The sequence below is a fragment of the Protopterus annectens genome, chromosome 2.part0 (genome assembly GCF_019279795.1).
Source record: "Protopterus annectens isolate FY-2018-M chromosome 2.part0, PAN1.0, whole genome shotgun sequence".
NCBI classification, from domain to species: domain Eukaryota; kingdom Metazoa; phylum Chordata; order Ceratodontiformes; family Protopteridae; genus Protopterus; species Protopterus annectens.
In genome coordinates, this window is record NC_056728.1 from 1,977,418,509 (window position 1) to 1,977,439,991 (window position 21,483).

General features: G+C 45.7%; 1 long non-coding RNA gene across 1 annotated transcript in view; it reads right to left on the reverse strand.

Annotated features, from left to right (window-relative positions):
- The window catches only part of LOC122793681, a 913,742-nt gene extending 893,832 nt beyond the window's left edge, over window positions 1–19,910 (reverse strand). Inside the window, exon 1 of the long non-coding RNA XR_006363507.1 lies at window positions 19,810–19,910. This is a non-coding gene — a long non-coding RNA (uncharacterized LOC122793681). The remainder of the gene's footprint in view (window positions 1–19,809) is intronic.
- Between the last annotated feature and the right edge of the window lie 1,573 nt (window positions 19,911–21,483).

Consider the following 21,483-nt stretch of genomic DNA (forward strand, 5'->3'; position numbering starts at 1 on the left):
CAGAGATGTTAGCCATCTGGATAAAGATACCTTTGAAACTGGAAGTCCCTTTCTGCTTTCCATAGGAGACAAACAGCTAATCAGATTTTCTGAATTGTTTCGACCTGTCCAAGTAGTACCTTAATTGACGATGAACATCCAGACAGTGTAATTTTTGTTCAGACCTATTTGAATACTCCGGAAAAAGACAGGGAGGTCAATGCATTGGTTTAGATTTGATGTTGAAACCACCTTAGGCAAAAGGACGGGTTAGTTCAGAAGGAAACTCTGTCCTTATGGAACACAAGGTAAGGAGAACGACAACTGAGTGCTTGAAGTTCTGAAATTCTTCTAGCTGATGTGATAGCCACCAGAAAGAGAGTTTTCCATGATAATAACTTTAAGGAACATGAAGCTGCAGGTTCGAAGGGGAAAGAATCAAAGAAGCAAGAACTAAATTTAGGTCCCAAGGAGAAGGAGGATTTCTTACAGGAGGTCTGAGAAGAAAAACTCCTTTCAAAAAGGCTTTGCAGAGTTTGTGGGACATTAGGGAAGATTCAGAAATACCCACATGGAAATTAGAAATAGCTGCCAATTGAACCTTAAGAGTAGATGGAGATGAACCTGCATGGAAGAGTTCAGCAAGAAAATCGAGGACTAGTTGGATGGAAGCGGTGAAAGGATCAACGTCCTTTCCTTGTGCCCAATATGAAAATCGTTTCCACTTACTCAAATAAATCTTTCGAGTGGAAGATTTATGGAAGCTATCAAAATATCTCTAACAGAGTGAGATAATTGAGGAAGCCTGGCTACAGTTGGAAGTGGAGGAACCAAGCAGTGAGGTTCAGAGAGGGAGGGAGCGATGAAACTGACCCGACTGATGGATCAAAAGATCTGGAACTAGGTCCAGATTCCACGGTCGCTCCAAAAGAAATCGACGAGAAAGGGGAACCACACTTGTCGAGGCCAGTAAGGAGCAATGAGGATCAATGAGGCCTTCTGAGCGATAGCTTTCTGTATTACTTGAGAGATCAGTGGGAAAGGAGGAAATGCATACAGAAGTCCCGGGGCCAAACTTGGACTAGCCGTCCCTGCTGGGTTGGCCTGGTAAAGGGAATAGAGTGAAGTATTCTCTGCACTTGCTATTTTGGGGAGTAGCAAAAGATCGCAGCAAGGCTGACCCCACTTGAGAAAAATCTCTCTCACTACAGAGTCTTTCAGAGACCACTCGTGAGGCATGAGAATAGCTCTGCTCAACTTGTCCGCAATGTGATTGGACTTCCCGGGGATGTGCGTTGCTATCAGAAAACGCTGAGAAGAAATCGCCCATTGCCACAGTCTGAGTGCTTCTCGACACAGGGGGTATGATCTGGTTCCGCCTTGTTTGTTGATGTACCACACTACAGACATATTGTCTGTCTGGATTGCAATCGTTCCCAAGGGAAGAGAGTGTTGAAGGGCTTGCAACGCTAAAAGCACTGCTCTCATCTCCAGAACATTTATGTGCAAGTGGCATTCGTTTGCTTGCCATGTGCCCTGGACTGTCCTGCCCTGATAATGCCCCCCCCACCCGATCAGGGAGGCATCCGTTGTCAGAGTAGCAACCGGAGGAGGTGGAACAAATGGTCTTCCCGACAGGAGCTGGGGGGAAGACATCCACCACATGAGATGCTTTTTGCACGCTTGCGTGATCATAATGGTGTGAGACATTGGAAGTTCCTGGTATGACCATTGAGAAAAGAGCATCCACTGAAGGATCCGCATGTGGTATCTGGCCAATGGAAGGAGGGGTATGGCCGCTGCCATGATTCCCAACACCTTTAGAACTAACCTGGCTTTGGCTCTGTTGTTGTTGAGAAGTAGTGATACCAATTTTTGAATGTCTGATATCCTTTGGTTCGTTAGTGTTGCAGACATGTTTACAGTATCTAATTTTGCCTATGTAGGTAATAGTACGACAAGGCGACAAAACAGACTTTTCGCAATTTATTGAGATACCCAGTCTTTGACAGACGCGAAAAGTGTAATCTCTGGCCATCAGAAGGAGATGCTTGGTGGGAGCTGTGAGGAGCCAGTCGTCCAAATATGGAAACACCTGGAATCCTTGTCGTCTCAGGTGAGAAGCTACCACTGCCATGCATTTGGTAAACACCGGGGCAGTGCTGAGACCAAAGGGCAGGGCCCTGAATTGAAAATAACTGGTTCCCAGCCTGAAGCGGAGGAATCTTCTGGAGCGTCTGTTCATTTTTATGTGATAGTACGCGTCCTGAAGGTCTATAGAGCACATCCAGTTCCTTTTCCCAATAGGGAAGAATGGATTGCAGCGTGACCATCCGAAATCTTGTTTTCTTGACTGATCTGTTCAAGATACTGAGATCCAAAATTGGTCTCCAGTCCCCTGTTTTCTTTGGAACTAAAAGAACCTTGAGTAGATTCCGGATCCTAGTTGGTCTGCTGGCACTGGCTGAATAGCTCTTTTTGCAAGCAGTTTTGAAATTTCCAAAGCTGCAAGATCCCTTTGAGCGGGTGGAACATCTGGAAGGGATTTTTTTGACTGATTTGGGAAACGAAGAAAGGGAATAGAATAACCTTCGGAAATGATGGACTGTACCCATTTGTCTTGTGTCAAGGATAGCCAGGCTTCTGGGTACAGTGACAATCTTCCCCCGACTGCCTCCGAAGATGGGCAGTCGGGCAACACCTCAGGGATGCTGAAAGGGCTTCTCGGAGAACGTTTCTCGATTGCCCTGGTTCTGCGGACCCCCTCTGCCTCTAGGGCGACGTCTACCATTGTTGTTCCCCCCTCTGCCTCTGGCGGGGAACCGACTCTGTGCGTCAGGCGAAGTCCCTTGGGATTGTTTACGGAACCACATCTTTCCCCCCTTCTGGCCTTTGGGGTAAGGCCTAGAAGGAGTAGAAAACGGACTCCGGCAGAAAGGGTCTTGCCATCAGTCTCGCACCTAGTCAGGGTTTCTTTCACTTGTGGACCAAAAAGAGATGATCCATCAAAAGGGGAGTTCGTGAAAGACGTCTTGAAAGGTTCCGCAAAATTGCATAGCCGCATCCAGGCGTGCCTACGTAAGGCTACCCTGTTCCTGCGGCTCTGCTCGCTCCATCTGCCGCATAAGAGAGGAGGCATGGAGGAGTTGGAAATAGAATTAGGATAGCCAGCTGCGTGTTCATTTTCTCTTGGAAACCGCAGCTGTAGGGTCCTTCAGCATTTCACTCGCTTCTTTGATCAAGTCTCTTTGAAGACGAGTGAAATGGCACAGGTAATTCAGCGAACGCATAGTAAATGTCGCTGAGGAGAACATCCGCTTCCCGTACCTATCCATGGACCTAGATTCCTTGTTAGGTGGATGGACAGGCACTGAAGGATCAGCCAGTTCCTTCTTTGTGGCGGCAGCAACCACCATAGCATCCACAGAGACTCCTTTTGATAAAAATTCCTTGTCTGATGGAGCTGTGATGAATTTGGAGGGTCTCCTGGGAGTGGGGTCCACTGAATCAGGAGCCGTCCATGCCTTTTTTGCAACCACCTGCATGAGGGGGTCAAAGGGGGGGGGACACCCAGGAGGTGGAAGGATGAGAGCCAAACGCCTCAAGATACACAGATTCGTCCTCCGAAGGGTTGAGGGCTGGCCAATTTCCCCTCTGTTTAAGGATCTCCAGAATGTCTGCAAATGAGACATCTTCAGAAGGGGAACGGGGGAACCCTCAGAATCATCCAGATCTGTGTCCGACGTGATAGACTCAGGTGAGTCAATGTGCTTCCTCTTGCACTTCCTCTTCCGAGGGGGCTCTTCTGCCAGATCAGGAGAGGCCTCGGAAGAGGATGAAATCCCCAAAGGGAGCTCCTGAGGAGTTGGCTCTCTGCGGTCAGGGATGAGGGAGTGAGTCGACTTACCCTGAGGCAGCATAGAGGGAGGGGCTGACGGAGCCGACTGTGGAGTAGAGCTAGGCTCTAACACACTCCGCATGACCTCGAAAGCACCCCTGTCAGGCAGAGCCAGAGGTCCCCGCTCCGAGGAGCTAAGGACCCCCCTCGGCACCGACAGTGATGGCTCCGAGGCCGATGTCGGAGCCGAACTCACCAGCCCCGAAGCACCGAGAGGGAGAGGGGGGTCGGACAAGGGTCCGATGCCACTCACCCCCTCGGAGCCGACGAGGGAAGTCCGGCGCCGAGATTCCTCCATGGAAGAAAACGGAGCCGACGACGGAGCCGAAGACAATTGTCTCGGCTCCGAGGTAACCACAGTCTCGGTTCCGACACGACCCGGCTCCGAGCTCAAAAGAGTCGAAGGAGTTGATGGACCGGGACAGGCACCGACTGATGAGTCGGGCTCTGAAGCATCTGGGCTAGTGCCTCAGACTTGAGTAGTCGACTCACCACCCTCTGAAGGTCATGATCGGACAACCTCGATGACCTAGAGGAATGAGACCTTTGGCTCCGTTCAGACAGCAGGGGAGATCCTGGAGCCGAATGAACGGAGCCAAGAGAAGGTGACCTAGACCTCTTTCTGGTTGTCGGCTCCGAAGATCTTGTCGGAGCCGACACGGTACCTCGATAACCTCGGCTCCGCGGAGCCGAGGAAGCCACAGAAACTGTGGACTGAGTCTTATCGGCTCCAGCTGGAGCCGATAAAGGCAAAGGTTGAACAACCTGAGGTCTCGGCTCAGAAGCCGGAGCCAAGACCTCGATGCCTTGGAGGGCTTCCTGTTGAGACAGACAGGGAATCCTCAGGCTTCAACAAGCCTCTCAATATGAGCTTGTTTTTCTTTCCTGCAGGACCCTGGGGCTGAAGCCATGGCAGACAGCACAGGAGTCCTGCAGGTGCAAAGGCCCCAGACAATAGACACAAGAAGTGTGAGCGTCTGTCAGAGACATTTTCTGACAGCACGCATCACACTTCTTGAATCCGGAGACCTTTGCTTCTTTAGACATAGCCTAACTGGTGAACACAAACACACACTCAAACACACCAGTTATACCCTGTCAGAAAAAATTACTTTAGTAAAAATACTAAAAAATAAAGTACAATAAAGTACAATAAACAGTAGCTTAAACTACACAAACACTCCCTAGGGAAGGGAAGGCCCAAGGCCCAAGGGAAGAACTAAAAGTTCTTTTAAAGAAAAAACGGGAAAAAATTAGGTCGGGGATAAAGTTCAATGAACTACACTAATTTGACAATAATTAAACTAAAAAAAGGGGGAAACAGAGTAACTTTTAATAGAAAAAGCTTAAACTCACCAGGAACCGGTAGAACAACCAACCTCGAAGCTGTAGCGGCAAACGAGATCTGAGGTAACTATCGCCTAGCATTGTGGGATATAAGGGGAGCCTCGAGCCGGTGGAACCAACTCTCGAGCTTTAGAGTGGCCGAGTCGGAGCCGAGGTCGGCTCCGAACCCATCCAGCAAGAATGAAGGCGAGATAGACAACTTAACATTATAGCTTTCAAAGTCTTTTATTCTGTAATCAGGGACAAATCTAAAAATAATGTGGAGACTGTGATGCCCCTGCACTGGCCCAGTAATCAAGGAGCCTCGATCCTCACTACTGGCAAAAGTGGGAGATGTACACAATGGGAGGATGACACATACACACAGTAAAGTGCAATTTCCATTAAAAGCACACAGAGATCACAGTCGGTCTGGGGCTGGTTTCTCCCTCTTTCTCCAGATCCCCAATAAGACTCCCCACTGGCACAGCTATAGGGTTAAGATCTCAGCTGAGTGGCCAAGCTAAGACCTCCAGCACCCACTCTGTCCAACCACTGCTTCATGTCCTTGCTGAAGTAGCTGACACACACATACTTTGAGATTTGATTGATATACAAGTACACACACACACACACACACACACACACACACACACACACACACACACACACCTGAGAAAGGCTGGCACAGGTTTAATAGCTATATCCCCTTCTGCCCAGACTATAAGGTAGTATCAGCTGCCACCAGCCACCCTTACTTATCAGCTACTATAAGGCCCTTACAAAGGGTGTCCAATCCTACTGTGTAATGTTACTAATAATCCAAATGGTAGTTTTGACGAACACTTGCAAGGCTATTTTAGGAGTGGCCTGTACAGTGTCACCAAATACATATAGAAGTACTCTAAGAGCTTAAATATGTCTCATAAATATCAGCCACAAAGATAGGTTTAAATATATTTAATAATAAATAATAAAATAGCAAAACAATACTCAATAAACAAACACAGTTTCTTCAGAGTTCAAAATCACAGGAAGTATTTTAAAACAACATTGCAGGACAGTGTCAAATAAATACAGAAAACATCTAAACTAATCTTTACTATATTCCTATCTATGTCTAAGAGAGATACTATGCCCTAATTCTTACTTGAGTGGGACCTCTTTTTGTCTTCTGTAGGAGGGGTTGAGACCTCCGTCGCAGAAATGGCTTTTGAAACAGGACACTTAAGTAACCCTTTCAGTATCAGTTTATTCTTGCGCTCATTCAGAGTAGGTTGATTGAAACTATATACACAATCATTGTGAATATCACTATTAGTTAACTTCTCATTACGTGAAGTAGAATGCTTAAACCCTGAAGTGCCTTTCTTATCTGACATCTTGACAGAGAGACATCACCGGCAAACACTTTACAGACAAAAAGTAACAAGTCTGTACTAGAGGTCAAACATAGTTCAAAAACCACGCAGTTTATATATATATATATATATATATATATATATATATATATATATATATATAAACGTCCAACTGAAAAAACACTAACAGGTTAGGAAAGAAAATAGAAATACCAGCTATGGTATTGAAGGAATACCACAAGGGTAAGGAGAGAAGGCCGTACCAACAATGGTACATGAAAGTTTACCAATGGGTAGAGCAAGGAAGAAAGGATCAAGGTCTAAATGTGGAAAAAAAACCACTAGAAAGACTAATCTGTCACTAAAGGAAGAAATATCAATAAATTTTCCCCCACAAAATATCAAAACAGTTTCCACTTAGCTGACAGCTCGGCTGAAACACGGCTTTACAGCTACGTGGCAAAAGAGATCAGGGGCAACAGGGAGAAGGGCTTTCTGGATAGAAGCCTAGCTCGAGAGTTTTTGGCTAGCACGAGCTTGGTAGTAGGCTGACTCGGTTCTGAGGGCTTGGAACTGAACCCATCAGTGATGAATGGAAAGAAGATTAACATCAGATCATACATTTGCACAGGTATATAGTTTATATACAGTTCTGTTCTTTTCCAGTAGGGTACACTGTGGACACATCCTTGAAGCTCAGTACTGTATGAAACTTGTTCAACACACACTTCTGCACCAGTAGTTTAATATACACGTAACATAAAATTCTGTATAAATCATATCGATATTCAAATATGACATAGAATTATTTACAAAATTCCAAATACCTGGGCTGGCAGTGTCAAAATCCCACTCCCCGAAAAGTCAAGCTACTTTTTCAAGTGACCCTTGAGAAATATTGTCTGAGAGGGTTGAGCCTGTCTGCAAATACCTAACCCCATTCCCTGTCATGAGAGCCCATCTGCATTGGCATTGCTAACCCCACTGTGGTGCTGCACTGTCATATCATATGCTTAAAAGCCTAGGCTCCACCTTAGTAACTTGACATTTTAGTGGCTGGCTCGATGTAGCCATGTTAAGGGATTGCGGTCTGGAACTACAGTGAATTTCCTTCCTTACAGATAAGGCAGAAGTTTCTTCAGTGCACACACTATGGTTAGGCATTCCTTTTCTACAGCTGCATAGCATTCCTCCTTGGGTTGGAGCCTACAACTGAGATATACCACTGGGTGCTCTTCTCCCTCTGAGGAAACTTGGCTAAGTACAGCCCCCCACCCCATGGTTTGAAGCATCCACCTGCACAACAAATTCTTTGCTGTAATCTGGACTGGCTAATACAGAGGGTCCTTCAAAAGCTCCTTTAAGCTTCTGGAATGCCTGCTGACATGATGGCCTCCACACTAACTTATCTGGCCTGTTTGTGCTTGTCAGGTTTGTGAGGGGAGCAGCTATGGTACTATAACTTGGGATGAACTTCCTGCAGTACCCTGCTGTCCCTAAGAATGCCCTCACCTGCTTTTTGGTAACAGTTGCAGGCAATGCCTGAATGGCTTCCACTTTGGCAAGTTCTGGCCTGATCTTACCACTCCACACTCTATGTCCCAGTTAGGAGACCTCTGCCATACCCACCTGACATTTGCTTGGCTTAACGGTCAACCCTGTTCTCTGCAGTCTGCCCACTGCCTCCCTGACATGCTGAAGGTGCTCTTGCCAGGAACGGCTGCAGATGGCAATATCATCTAGGTAAGCAAGGGCAAAATCTCCTGCTCCTGCTAGGATATGATCTACCATCCTCTGTAAAGTCACTGGGGCATTTTTTATCCCAAAGAGCATCTTCGTGAACTCATACAAGCAAAAAGAGTGACAAAGGCTGACCTCTCTCTAGCACTGGGAGTCAAGGGCACCTGCCAATAACCCTTGGTAAGATCAATAGTGGTAAGATACTTAGCCCCACCAAGTTACTCTAGGGCTTCATGCGTCCTCGGCATGAGTAAGCATCTGAATCTATGTGGCTGTTTAATTTTCTGTAGTCCTCATAGAACCTGGTGTTGCCATCCTTCTTTGGTACCAGCACCACTGGGGAGGGCCAGGGACTGCTGGACTCCTGAATTATCCCTAGGTCCAACATTTCCAGTATCTTCTCCCTCAGGTTCTGTTTGACTCTCTCAGGCACCCTATAAGGGGCCTGTGTAATATGCCTTTGGGGTCCTGTATCCACATGGTGCTGCACCACGTGGGTGCACCCTGGTTTCCTAGTGAACATGTCTCCAAACTCCTGTAACACTGTTTGATTTTCTTGAACCTGGATAGGAGATAGCTGCTGGGACATTGCTACTCCTTCCACGGAGGTGTCAGTCTGAGCCTCACTGAGGAAATCATTCACCAGATCCCCCACAGACTCCGCCTGCCATCCACTGCAAATACTCAGCATGAAAGCCTCCCTATCACAGCAAAGTTTCATTGTGTTAACATGATACAGTTAGTGCCCCTGCCTCCTGCCTAGCAGTTCTACCATGTAGTTAACACTACTGACCTTCCTTACTGCCTTATAGGGTCCCTTCCAGGCTGCCTGCAACATGTTGTGTCTGACAGGAGTGAGAACCATTACCTGCTGTCCCACAGCATACTCTCTAGCTCAAGCATTTCTGTCATACCAGACCTTTTTCTGCTGTAAGGCTTCTGCCAGGTTCTCCTTGGCCAAGCTCATGAGTTCCCTGAGCCTTGTCCTGAGGTTTAGGACATATGCCACAAGAGACTCCTTGTGGGATTCACATTCACACTCCCACTCATCTCAAATCAAATCTAGAAGTCCCTCACTCTATGCCCATACAACAACTCAAAGGGTGAAAAACCTGTGGATTTCTGGGGAATGTCTCTGTAACCAAACACACAGAGCAAATATTTGTCCCAGTCCCGCTTGAACTGGTCTGTAAATTGCTGCGGCATGGACAAGAGTGTAGTGTTTAACCTCTCAACAAGACCATCAGTCTGGGGATGGTAGGGGGTGGCCTTTAGGTGCTTCACCCCACAGTAAGTCTACAGACAAGCCAGCAGGTCTGACATGAAATTGGCACATCTGACAGTCAGTATTTCTATTGGGAAACCTACCCTACTGAAAATCTCTAACAAAGCATTTGCCATTTTTTCTGTCCCAATGGAAGACAGAACCACTGCTTCAGGGTATCTGGTAGCATAATATACTACCAATAGGATATACTTTTTCCTTGTGAAATTCCGGGTACCCAGAGGTCCCACAATATCCATAGCTACCCTCTGAAATGGCTCCTCAATCAAAGGCAAAGGCATCAAAGGTGCTTTAACCTTGTCTCCCACCTTGCTTACCTTTTGGCACTGCTTACAGGTCCTGCAGTATCCTGTTACATCTCTGGAAATCCCAGACCAATAGAAGTTTTGAATAATATGTCTCTTTTTACGTTTTATGCCCATATGACCTGAAAAGGGAGAATATCACGGGCTATGGCTAGAAGACATTTATATGCCACATGGCCCCACTGGTTGCATTTAAAAGATTTAATCCTTGGTCCTGGACATGTAGCTGGACTAGTGGCTTCCCCTGCTACTGGTAGACTCTGTTAGGGCAGTCTGAGCTGCTCTCCATGGGTTCTATTAGACCCATGAGCAGCACTGGGTGTCCCTTTTCTGTGCAGTGATGCCCTGCTTGCTAGGTATAGGTCTCTCTTCTTCCCCAACTCATCTGCAGTATTGCATTATCTATCAGCTAACCAGATTCTCATGTCCTCAGGTGAAGTGCTAAGGGCTTGTTCCCTCACCAAAATGTCTGTCAGCCCTTCAAAAGTGGTGACCTGACATCCACTCATCCACCTGTGAAAATAAGTGTTTAGTTCAGCAATATATTCACACACACTTTCATCTGCCTTGCGTCATGAAAAATGTTCCTATAAGCTTCAGGTGTTAACTTAAAACATTCTAGCAAACAGTTTTAAATATTATAATGTAAACAATCAGTGTCAGACAGTTTATAAATAACAGTTACAGCTTTACCATGGAGTAAGGGGGTCATGAGCCGTAACCAGAGCCCTTGGTCAACATTATACTGTTTACATACCCTCTCAAACATATGAATAAAACTATCAAAATTATCCCCCTCTGTAAATTGTGGAAGAAAGTTACAGACCTTTGCTGCTTCTGAGGTTCAGTTACTCCCTAACACATTACCTCCATGACTCTGGCAAAGAGTCAGCATCTCCTTTTCATGTTGCCTCTGCCTCTTCTTCTTCTCAGCCTCTAGCCTTCACTGTTTCTATTTTCCTCATCCTCAAGACATCTCAGTTTATCTGCTGCTTCTATTTCCAAATGTTTGGCCTCCAGCTCAAGTCTCCTTAACTCCAGACATATTTTTAAGTCCTCTGTGGAAAGGTTGAGCTGTCCATTTTCTGAGAGTTGTACATCTCCATGGCCAGTCTGATTGCCCTCCTGTTTGGCATTCTGTGATGCAGCTGGGACTAAAACTGCAATCATGTCTGCTTTAGTCAGGTTGGCAAGCACCAGTCCTTTAGCCTGGCACATTTCAGCCAACTGGCTCCTTATAAGCTTGTCATACTCCTCTGCTGACATGCTTAGCTGCTCTCCCTGACTAACTAAGCTAAAAAAAAATAAAACAATTGTGTTATGAACTCTGAATGTTCACTGCATGGTTGATTGAGAATATGAATACCTTCATTGACCAATGTACACAGGCTACAGGAATTCAATACCCACACCACTACAAGACAATTAATATGTGAGGTGGCTAAGTCATCACTGTCAATCAAGCAGCCTCAGTTTTCACCACTGGTAACAATGGGGGATGTACAAAATGGGAGGATGACAAGTACGCACACAGTAAAGTACAATTTCCCTTAAGAGCACACAGAGATCACAGTCAGTCTGGGGCTGGTTTCTCACTCTTTCTCCAGATCCCCAATAAGACTCCTCACTGGCACAGCTATAGGGTTAAGATCTCAGCTGAGTGGTCAAGGTAAGACCTCCAGCATCCTCTCTGTCGAACCAGTGCTTTGTGTCCTTGCCCAAGTAGCTGGCACAGACACGCTTTGAGATTTGATTGATATACAAACAGACACAGACACACACACACACACACACACACACACACACACACACACACACACACACACACACACACACACACACACACACGTACACACACCTGGGAAAGGCTGGTACAGGTTTACTAGCTATGCCTCCTTCTGCCCAGACTATATGGTAGTACCAGCTACCACCAGCCACCCTTGCTCATCAGCTACTATAAGGCCCTTACAAAGGGTGTCTAATCCTACTGTGTAATGTTAGTATTACTCCAAATGGTAGTCTTGACCAAGACTTGCAAGGCTATTTATGAGTGGCCTGTACAGTGTCACCAAATACATTTGCAAGTGCTCTAAGAACTTAAATATGTCTCACAAATATCAGCCACAAATAAGAAGTTATGTACCTACCATAACGTTCCATGTTAGTTGTCTTCTCTCGCCTTCTTTCTTGCTTGATGGGTTCGGAGCCGATCCCTCGGCTCCGACTCGGCACTTGCTTTAGCTCGAGAACTCCTTTTACCAGCTCGAGGCAGCCCCATATCCCATGATGCAAGGCAGGAAGTACCCAGATCTCGTTTGTTGACAAAAGGGCAATAGCACCAAGCATAAACAATACTTCCCAAAGGAAGAAGAAACTTACAAATGGAAAAAGGACCAGGTCTGAAAGGTCTTTAGCATTATAGTTTCTTATACAAGGTCTGTCCAGGCCAGGGGAAGGAGGGAGGGTCGCAAGAAAGAAGCGAGAGAAGACAACTAACATGGAACGTTATGGTAGGTACATAACTTCTTAATGTTAAGTTGTCAATCTCGCCTTCATTCTTGCTTGATGGGACCGCGTCCCTAGCACCTCTATCCTGGGTGGCTCAATGGAACAAACTCTTGAGGACTGTAGAGCCAAAACTGGCTCTGTCCCTGGAGGCCAAGTCCAATTTGTAATGGGAAACAAAAGTGTGAGGAGTGGCCCAAGTGGCCGCTGCACAAATAGTGTCTAAAGGCAGTCTAGCTTGAAAAGCTGTAGAAGTAGCTAAACTCCTAGTTGAATGTGCTTTAGGTTTTGAGCACAGCTGTTTTCCCCTGATCGTATAAATTTCAGTGATGACCGAAGAAAGCCATCTGGACAAAGTCACTTTAGAAACAGGAAGGCCTTTTTATTATCCGCATAGGAAACAAAAAGTTGATCAGATTTTCTAAATTTTTTGTTCTGTCCAAATAATATCTAAGCTGACGGTGGACGTCAAGATAATGTAGCTTTTGTTCAGCTCTATCTGAATAGTTAGGAAAAATACAGGAGATCAATAGATTGATTCAGATTGTTTTTCAAGCGACCTTAGGTAAAAGGATGGATTAGTTCTCAAAGATACTCTGTCTTTGTGAAAAATCAAATAGGGGTCGAACCGAAAGAGCATGAAGTTCAGACACCCTCCTGGCAGATGTAATAGCCACTAGGAATAAAGTTTTCCAAGAAAGATATTTCAGGGAACAAGAAACAGCTGGCTCGAAGGGGAAGAATCAAGGATGTCAGCACTAAATTTAAATCCCACTGAGGAGGAGGATTCCTGATTGGAGGCTTTAGTAGGAAAATTCCTTTCAAAAGGCCCTGCAGAGCCTATGGGACATAATATTATGATCTGCTATCCCGACATGAAAATTAGAAATAGCAGCCAACTGAACTCTGACTGTGGAAGAAGAGGAGCCTGCATGGAAAATCTCTGCTAAGAAGTCCAGAACTGCCTGAACAGGGGCAGTAAAAGGATCAATATTTTGGGCCTTAGCCCAATAAGAGAAACGTTTCCATTTGCTTGTGTAAATCCTCCTGGTAGAGGATTTTAGTGAAGCTACTATGATGTCTCTAACTGGGTTAGAGATCAAAGGAAGCCTGGCTAAGGAAGGAAGTGGAGCAACCATGCTGTGAGGTTGAGAGAAGGGATTGACCGGTGCAGCTGACCGGATTGGTGAATCAGTAGATCTGGCACTGGGTCCAGATGCCAAGGCTGCACCAAAAGGTAATGATGGAGGAACGGGAACCAAACTTGTCGAGGCCAGTAAGGGGCAATGAGAATCAATTTGGCTCTCAAAACGGTAGCTTTCTGGATCACCTGAGGGATCAGAGGAAAAGGAGGGAAGGCATAAAGAAGTCCCTGGGGCCAATCCTGGGTCAGAGCGTCTCTGGGGATGGCCTGATAGAGGAAGAGGCTGAAGAAGTCTGGACATTTGCTGTTTTGGGGAGTAGCAAAAGATCGCAACATGGACGACCCCATTCCAGAAAAATCTCTTCCGCTATGGATTGCTTGAGAGACCACTCGTGAGGCATGAGAATAGCTCTGCTCAATCTGTCCGCTATAATGTTGGTTTTCCCAGGGATATGCGTTGCTACCAGAAACCGATGAGAGGAGATCGCCCATTGCCATAGTCTGAGCGCTTCTCGACACAAGGGGTAGGACTTGGTTCCGCCCTGTTTGTTGATATACCAAACTACAGACATGTTGTCTGTGTGGACTGCAATTGTCCCTACGGGAAGAAAGTCGTTGAGGGCTTGCAACGTTAAAAGCACTGCTCTCATCTCCAGGACATTTATGTGCAGATGGTACTCGAACGGTTGCCACGTCCATGAACCATCCTGCCCTGATAATGACCCCCCCACCCGATCAGGGAGGCATCCGTGGTGACAGTGGCTATCGGGGACGGAGGTACAAAGCACCTGCCTTGGTGAACCTGAGACGATGTGATCCACCAAGCAAGATGTTCTTTGCATGTTTGTGTCACCAGAATCTGGTGACGCATTGGGAGTTGCTGGTATGACCACTGTGTGAACAGCATCCACTGAAGGAGGCACATGTAGAATCGAGCCAGGGGAAGAAGAGTGATGGCCGCAGCCATAAGACCTAACACCTTTAGAACCATTCTGGCCTGTACCTTCTTGCTGGCCAGAATGATCCTGACATGAGTCTGAATGTCTGAAACTCTTTGTTCTGTAAGGGTAGCTGACATCCGAACAGTGTTTAAGTTTGCGCCTATAAAGGTAATAGACTGGCAGGGCGATAAGGATGACTTTTCGTAGTTGACTGAGATGCCCAAATGAGAACAAAGGTCTATTGTGTAATCCCTGGCTTGTATAAGCTGATGCCTGGTGGTGGCTGACAGGAGCCAGTCGTCGAGATACGGAAACACCTGGAATCCTTGACGTCTCAGGTGAGCCGTGACCACTGCCATGCATTTGGTGAACACTCTGGGGGCTGTAGTGAGACCAAAGGGCAGGGCTCTGAACTGGAAATGACTGGACCCCAGCCGAAAGCGGAGAAATCTCCTGGAGCGTCTGTGAATTTTGATGTGATAGTACGCATCCTGAAGATCTATTGAGCACATCCAGTTGTCCTTCTGTAAGAAGGGTAGAATTGACTGAAGAGTGACCATTCGGAATCTTGTCTTCCTGACAGACTTGTTGAGTCTGCTGAGATCCAATATTGGTCTCCAGTCTCCGTCTTTTGGGGACCAAAAGAACCTTGAGTAGATTCCGGCTCTGAATGGTCTATTGTAACTGGCTGAATGGCTCTTTTTGCAGTAGTTTTGCGATCTCTAACTCTGCAATGTCCCTTAGACCGGTGGTACATCTGGAAGGGAACTTGAGGGAAGGGACTTTCCTCGAAAGGAATTATGTAACCCTTGGATATGATCGACTGTACCCATCTGTCTTGAGTGAGGGAATGCCAGGCTTCTGGGTACAGTGATAATCTTCCCGACTGCCTCCAAGGAGGGACAGCCGGGCAACACCTCAGGGATGCTGAAAGGGCTTCTCAGGAAGAGACTCCCTGTTGCCCTGATTCTTCGGACCCCCTCTGCCTCTAGAGCGTCTGTTGTTGTTACCCCTCTGCCTCTAGGGGTAAACTGACCACGTGAATCCGGCGTGACTCCTTGAGATTTACGGAACCACATCTTCCCACCCTTCTGTCCTTTGGGATAAGGTCTAGAAGGGGTGGAAAAACGGACTCCAACAGCAGAAAGAGTCTTGCCGTCCTGCTCACACCTGGTCAAGGTTTCCTTCACCTGAGGGCCAAACAAAGCTGACCCATCAAAGGGAGAATTTGTGAAGGACGCCTTAAAGGGATCCGCAAAATCACATAGCCGCATCCAGGCTTGGCGTCTAAGAGCCACACCTGTGCCTGCTCTACTGCTCCATCAGCAGCATAAGATATTAGCCGCATGGAGGAGTTAGCAATGGAATTGAGGGTTCCTAGCTGCGAAGCAATCTTTTCTTGGGCCCCTGCAGCTGTAGGATCCTGAACTACTTCTCCCAGCTCCTTCAGGATATCTCTGGAGTCTGGTGAAATGACAAAGATCATTCAGTGAACGCATAGCAAAGGTCGCTGAGGAAAACATCCGCTTGCATACCTATCCATGGTCCTAGAGTCCTTATTAGGAGGATGGACGGGCACGGAAGGATCTGCAAGTTCCTTTTGGTGGCCGCAGCCACCACCATGGCATCAGCGGGACACCCTTGGTAAGGAATTGTTTGTCACTAGGGGCAGTTATAAATTTAGAAGGCCTCCTAGGGACTGGCTCTACAGAGTCAGGAGCTGTCCACGCCTTTCGTGCTATAACCTGCATAAGGGGGTCGAAAGGCGGAGACACCCAGGAGGTGGAGGGCCGAGATCCAAACGCCTCTAGGTATACTGACTCATCCTCAGAGGGATTGTTGGTGGGCCAGTTTCCCTCTGTTTCAGAAGTTCTAGGATGTCTGAGAAGGAGACATCCTCAGAGGGGATCTAGGGATCCCTCTGACTCATCAAAGTCAGTATCCGAAGTGACAGACTCGGGGGAGTCTACATGCTTCCTCTTACAAGTCCTCTTCCTAGGAGGATCTCCCGAAACATCAGGAGAATCCTCGGAAGAGGGGGAAATTCCCAATGGGGAAACCTGAGGCGGAGGATCTCTGGGTCCTGTAGCAAGAGAAGTGGCAGAGATGTCAACAGGTACAATAGAGGGAGGAGCTACGGGAAGAGACTGCTGACTGATACCAGTGGCCAGTACACTCTTCATCACCTCGAATGCTCCCTCCCAGGCAGGTCCGAGAGACCCGCTCAAGAGCTAGGAACCTCAGGGGCCACCGGAGGGGAAGCTGTCGCGGCAGGTGTCGGGGCCGAGCCCACCAAGGCCGAGGCTCCAAGGGGAAGAGCGGGTTCGGACAAGGGTCCGATGCCACTCTCCCCTCGGAGGAGACCATGGAAGCCCGACCACCGAATCCCTCTAAGGAAGAGGAAATAAGAGTAGGGGCTGAAGGAACAGAAGGGGTATCCGTCCTCCAGCCGTAGCAGTAACCATGCCCGAAGACTCCAACTCCAAGCTCTGGGGTAGAGTTGAAGGAGGAACTGTAACGGGTGTGGACCAACAGTTGTCTGCTGAGACGGACTGTGTAGCATTTGGGCCAGTACCTGTGACTTGAGCAATCTACTGACCACTCTCTCTAGGTCATGGTCTGACAACCTGGATGACCTTGAAGATCGGCTCCGATGGCTCCGTTCCGATAGAAGAGGCGAGGCGGCGAAGTATCGGCTCCAAGGAAGGAGACCTCGACCTCTTCCTGGAATGGGTCATCGGAGCCGATATTACTGATCCTGTCGGCACCGATTTCGGAGCCGGCAGAACGCCGATGTATCGGCTCCAGCCAGAGCCGATACAGCCACAAAGTAACGGTGTCGGAGCCGATCGAGCCGACACCGATGCCTGTGCCACATGGGTGTCGGAGCCGATCGGAGCCGACACCGATGCCCGCGGCGTGGGTGTCGGAGCCGGTCGGAACCGACACCACAGTGGTCAGCAGATTCGCACCGATAGCCATCGGCCGAAAGCTTAGTGGATCCAGAATCGGCTCCAGCCGGGCGATCTCGACTCTATACGGTTGGAGCCGAGGCCACAGGCTTAGAAACAGAAGCCTGGGTCTTGGCAGATTTAGTTGATTTTGTGGGGCCGACTTAGCCGGAGAGCCCTCCGGCTTAAGAAGACCCCTGAGAATCAACTTATTCCTTCTCTCCTGCAGGACTCTCTGGCTGAAGGAGTGACAAATAGCACAGGAGTCCTGCAGGTGAAGAGGGCCTAAACAGTACAGGCAAGAAGTGTGACCGTCTGTCAGAGACATCTTCTGACAGCACGAGTCACACTTCTTAAAACCTGAAACCCTCTCTTTAGACATGGTGCCTAACAAAACACACACACACCAGTCCAATTAAATTAAACTAATACCAAAAGGTATTTAGTAAAAATACCAACACACACACCCTAACAGGGGGGGGATGGGATAGGGAATTAACTGACTAAAAAAATTAAAAGAGACAGGGATTTCTGTCAGAAAAGTTAAATTTAAAGTTAAACTATCAAAACAAATAGTTTTTAACTAAAAAGGGGCTTAAATGTCACAAATGTGAATTACTTACCAGGAGCTGGTAAAGAGAAGACCTCCCAAGCGGCAAACGAGATCTGGGTACTTCCTGCCTTGCATCATGGGATATGGGGCTGCCTCGAGCTGGTAAAAGGAGTTCTCGAGCTAAAGCAAGTGCCGAGTCGGAGCCGAGGGATCGGCTCCGAACCCATCAAGCAAGAATGAAGGTGAGATTGACAACTTAACATGATAAGTTTAAATATATTCAATACTAAATAATAAAAAAACAAAACAATACTCAACAAACAAATACAGTTACTTCAGAGTTCAAAATCACAAGAAATATTTTAAAATAACAGTCTCAGATAAATACAGAAAGCATCTAAGCTAATATTTACTATATTCCTATCTACATCTAAGAGAGATACTATGCCCTAAGTCTTACTTACAGACAATACGCAGTCAGAAGGGCTGAGCGGATGTTTCAAGGTCCAAGACAAGATACAAAATTCCCAGTCTCACTCTGAGAGAGTTTTTAAATTAATAAAAAACATTACTGCTGGGTTAGCTTGGATGACATCACTCTTTGTCACCTGAATTCAGCTCCCAGGCTAAACAGACACTAACAGAATTTTAACATCTCTGTGTGAGAAGTGCATAGCTCTCAGAAGTTTATAGAACATGAGAGTCGTAAAACAATAAAACAGTTTTACATTTGAAACCTACTAATTATTTCTGTTTTAAGACAATACAAAAACGTCTAGCTCTAGACATTGTGTCTGCTATTGAACTGAAACTGAGAGATAACACAATCGTAAAACACTTTAATTTCAACTTATTTTCTTGTAGTTTTGCAAGTTAACTCTGTATGTAACAGCATCTATTATTAAACGTACATTTGCACAGATATATATAGTTTATATACATATATGTTCTTTTCCAGCAGGGTACACTGTGGACACATACTTTGATCTCATTACTGTACAAACCCTGTTCAACCCACACTTCTGTACCAGTAGTTTAATATACACATAACATATAGTTCTGTATATATCATATAAATATTCACAAATTACATAGAATTATTTACAAAAATCCAGATAGCTGAGAAGGCAGTGTCAGAGAGACAAACTTCCAAAATCAGGGACGACGTTTAAATATTACTTTAATTCATTTAAAAGTTTACAGGATAACAGGTTTTGTATCAAATGCATTTTTCTGAAAAGCAAGAAATTTGAAACTCTTTGTCTAGCATTACTCAGAAACAATAATCCTCAGGGATTTAACAGAGCACCACAAGTTATACACAGACCACTGCAAAAATATGAGGATCAAGGACATTCTGTAAAACTGGGGATATTTGAGAGGTATACCAGTATGGTTGGGAAAACGAAGGCCTAGCAGGAATAAATATTTTTCGTACGTCAACATCAGAGAAAATTGTAGAAAACTGGAATGTAGAGACCTGAAAATCAAGAAGGGTGGAACAGTACAAGCTATATGTTATAGCTATATGCTATATCAAAAAAAAAAAAAAAAAAGCAAACAACCCCCCCCATGAAATTCATATAGTAACATGTAGCAAAAGAGATTTAGAGAGGAGGCTTGCTGGCAGAAAATTATAGGTAAAGGTGGAGAAGCTGGTGAACAAAAACAATTTTCACAGACTAACGAATGGTGACTTTACTCCTGACTGCTGATGAGGATAGGCCTCTTTATCTCAGATCTGCTATTACTACAGTTCTGTCCCAGCAGAAACAAACAACTGGCAATGACAGATACTTGTTTTGTTTAAATGTTACTCACCAGACTCAGGTGAACCACTATCGATGCTTCCTCCTGTCCCGACTGTCAAACAGCTGGGTGGGGCCCATCCATCATCACAGTGACAGTTCCCTTTATTATTGCAAACCTTAGAAACAAAAGGATCAAGTTAAAGTTAGCAGTGCTTGGCTTTCATTCTTTTCTAACTTAGATAGTCACTGCATCACATTTAAAGCATCTGAATCTGAAGTATAAAATAGCTCTTATAACATTACAAATTTTAAGTATTCCTTGTAATTACCATTAGTTACATTTCACTTTTATACACAAAAAATAGTGAAAGTCTTGGGTCCTCTGGAAATCAAATTTTAGAATGCTGCCTTTAAGACAGACATAATTTATGTTCATTCTCATTATTGCAAAACCTGATCTCTGTAATCAGGTGCATGCACAGGTGTATACACAGATATATAAATCTATGTTAAGGCACAAAAATATAATAATTTGACATATGCACCATAGCAGTGGCTCTTCAAGAAGTGTCAATCATAAAAAAACAAAACGTTATGTACTCACCATTAAGGTTACATCTGGGTTGTCCATTTTTTTTCTTCCTCAACTGATGGGTTTTTGGATCCAACTCGGCTGCTTCTTCCAGATCCTCGCATCCAAATTCTCGAGCTTCTCCCTTTACCCATAAAGCCCCACCAACCTAACATATCTCAGATCGAGTTTGCTGGTCACAGAAGTCAATGGATAATACCTTAAGAGAACTCAGAAATGTAAAGAATAAGAAAAAAGCTGTAGCTCAAGAAGGAACAACAGTTTCCAAAGTGATACCTTTAGGTCTCTCCATAAGCAAAGGGGAGGGGGTTAGGATGGTGGGAAGTTGAGGAAGAATTAAAATGGGCAATGCAGATGCAACATTATGATGAGTACCTAACTTTTTTAACTGATGCTGTCATTTTCATTCATGTCTTAACTGATGGGAAAGAACCCCAGCTAGATAAACCTTGGATGGTCCTCATGAAAGGATATTTCTGAGTGCTGTGAAACAAAAATCAGCTCTGTTCCTAGAAACCAAGTCCAGTTTGTAATGAGCAATAAAGCTATGAGTACTGGACCAAGAGGCAGCTGCACAAATGTCATCCATGGAAGATCTTGAAAAAAAGCAGAGGATACAGCCATAGACCTCATGGAATGAGCTCAAGGAGGAGTAGGCAAGGACAGCCCTCTTATAAAGATACAATCAGTTAACCATTTGGCCAGTATAACTTTAGAAAATGATTTGCCCAATCTGCAAGGTGAGAAGGATAAAAATAACTGGACAGTTTTCGAGAATTTTTTGGTTTGATGGTGATAAATTAAAGTAAGAGCTCCCTTGTTTGAAAAATCTGGAAAGAGGTTAATGACCCAGTTGATATCAAACTCAAAAGCTAACTTATGCAAAAAAGGCAGTCTGGTCTGTAAGGAAACCCTGTCTTTGTGGAAAACCAGATAAGGAGGTTTGGAACATAGAGCCTGGAATTTGGATATTCGTCTAGTTGATGTAATAGCAACTAGAAAAAATAGCTTTCCAAGACAAAAGCTTAAGGTCTGACCCAGCTGAAGGTTCAAAGGGGCCTTGGGTCAGAGCTTGCAGCAAGATAGTTAAATCCCAAGGAGGAGTAGGATACTTCAGCGAAGATCAAAATAAGAAATTTCCTTTAAGAAAGG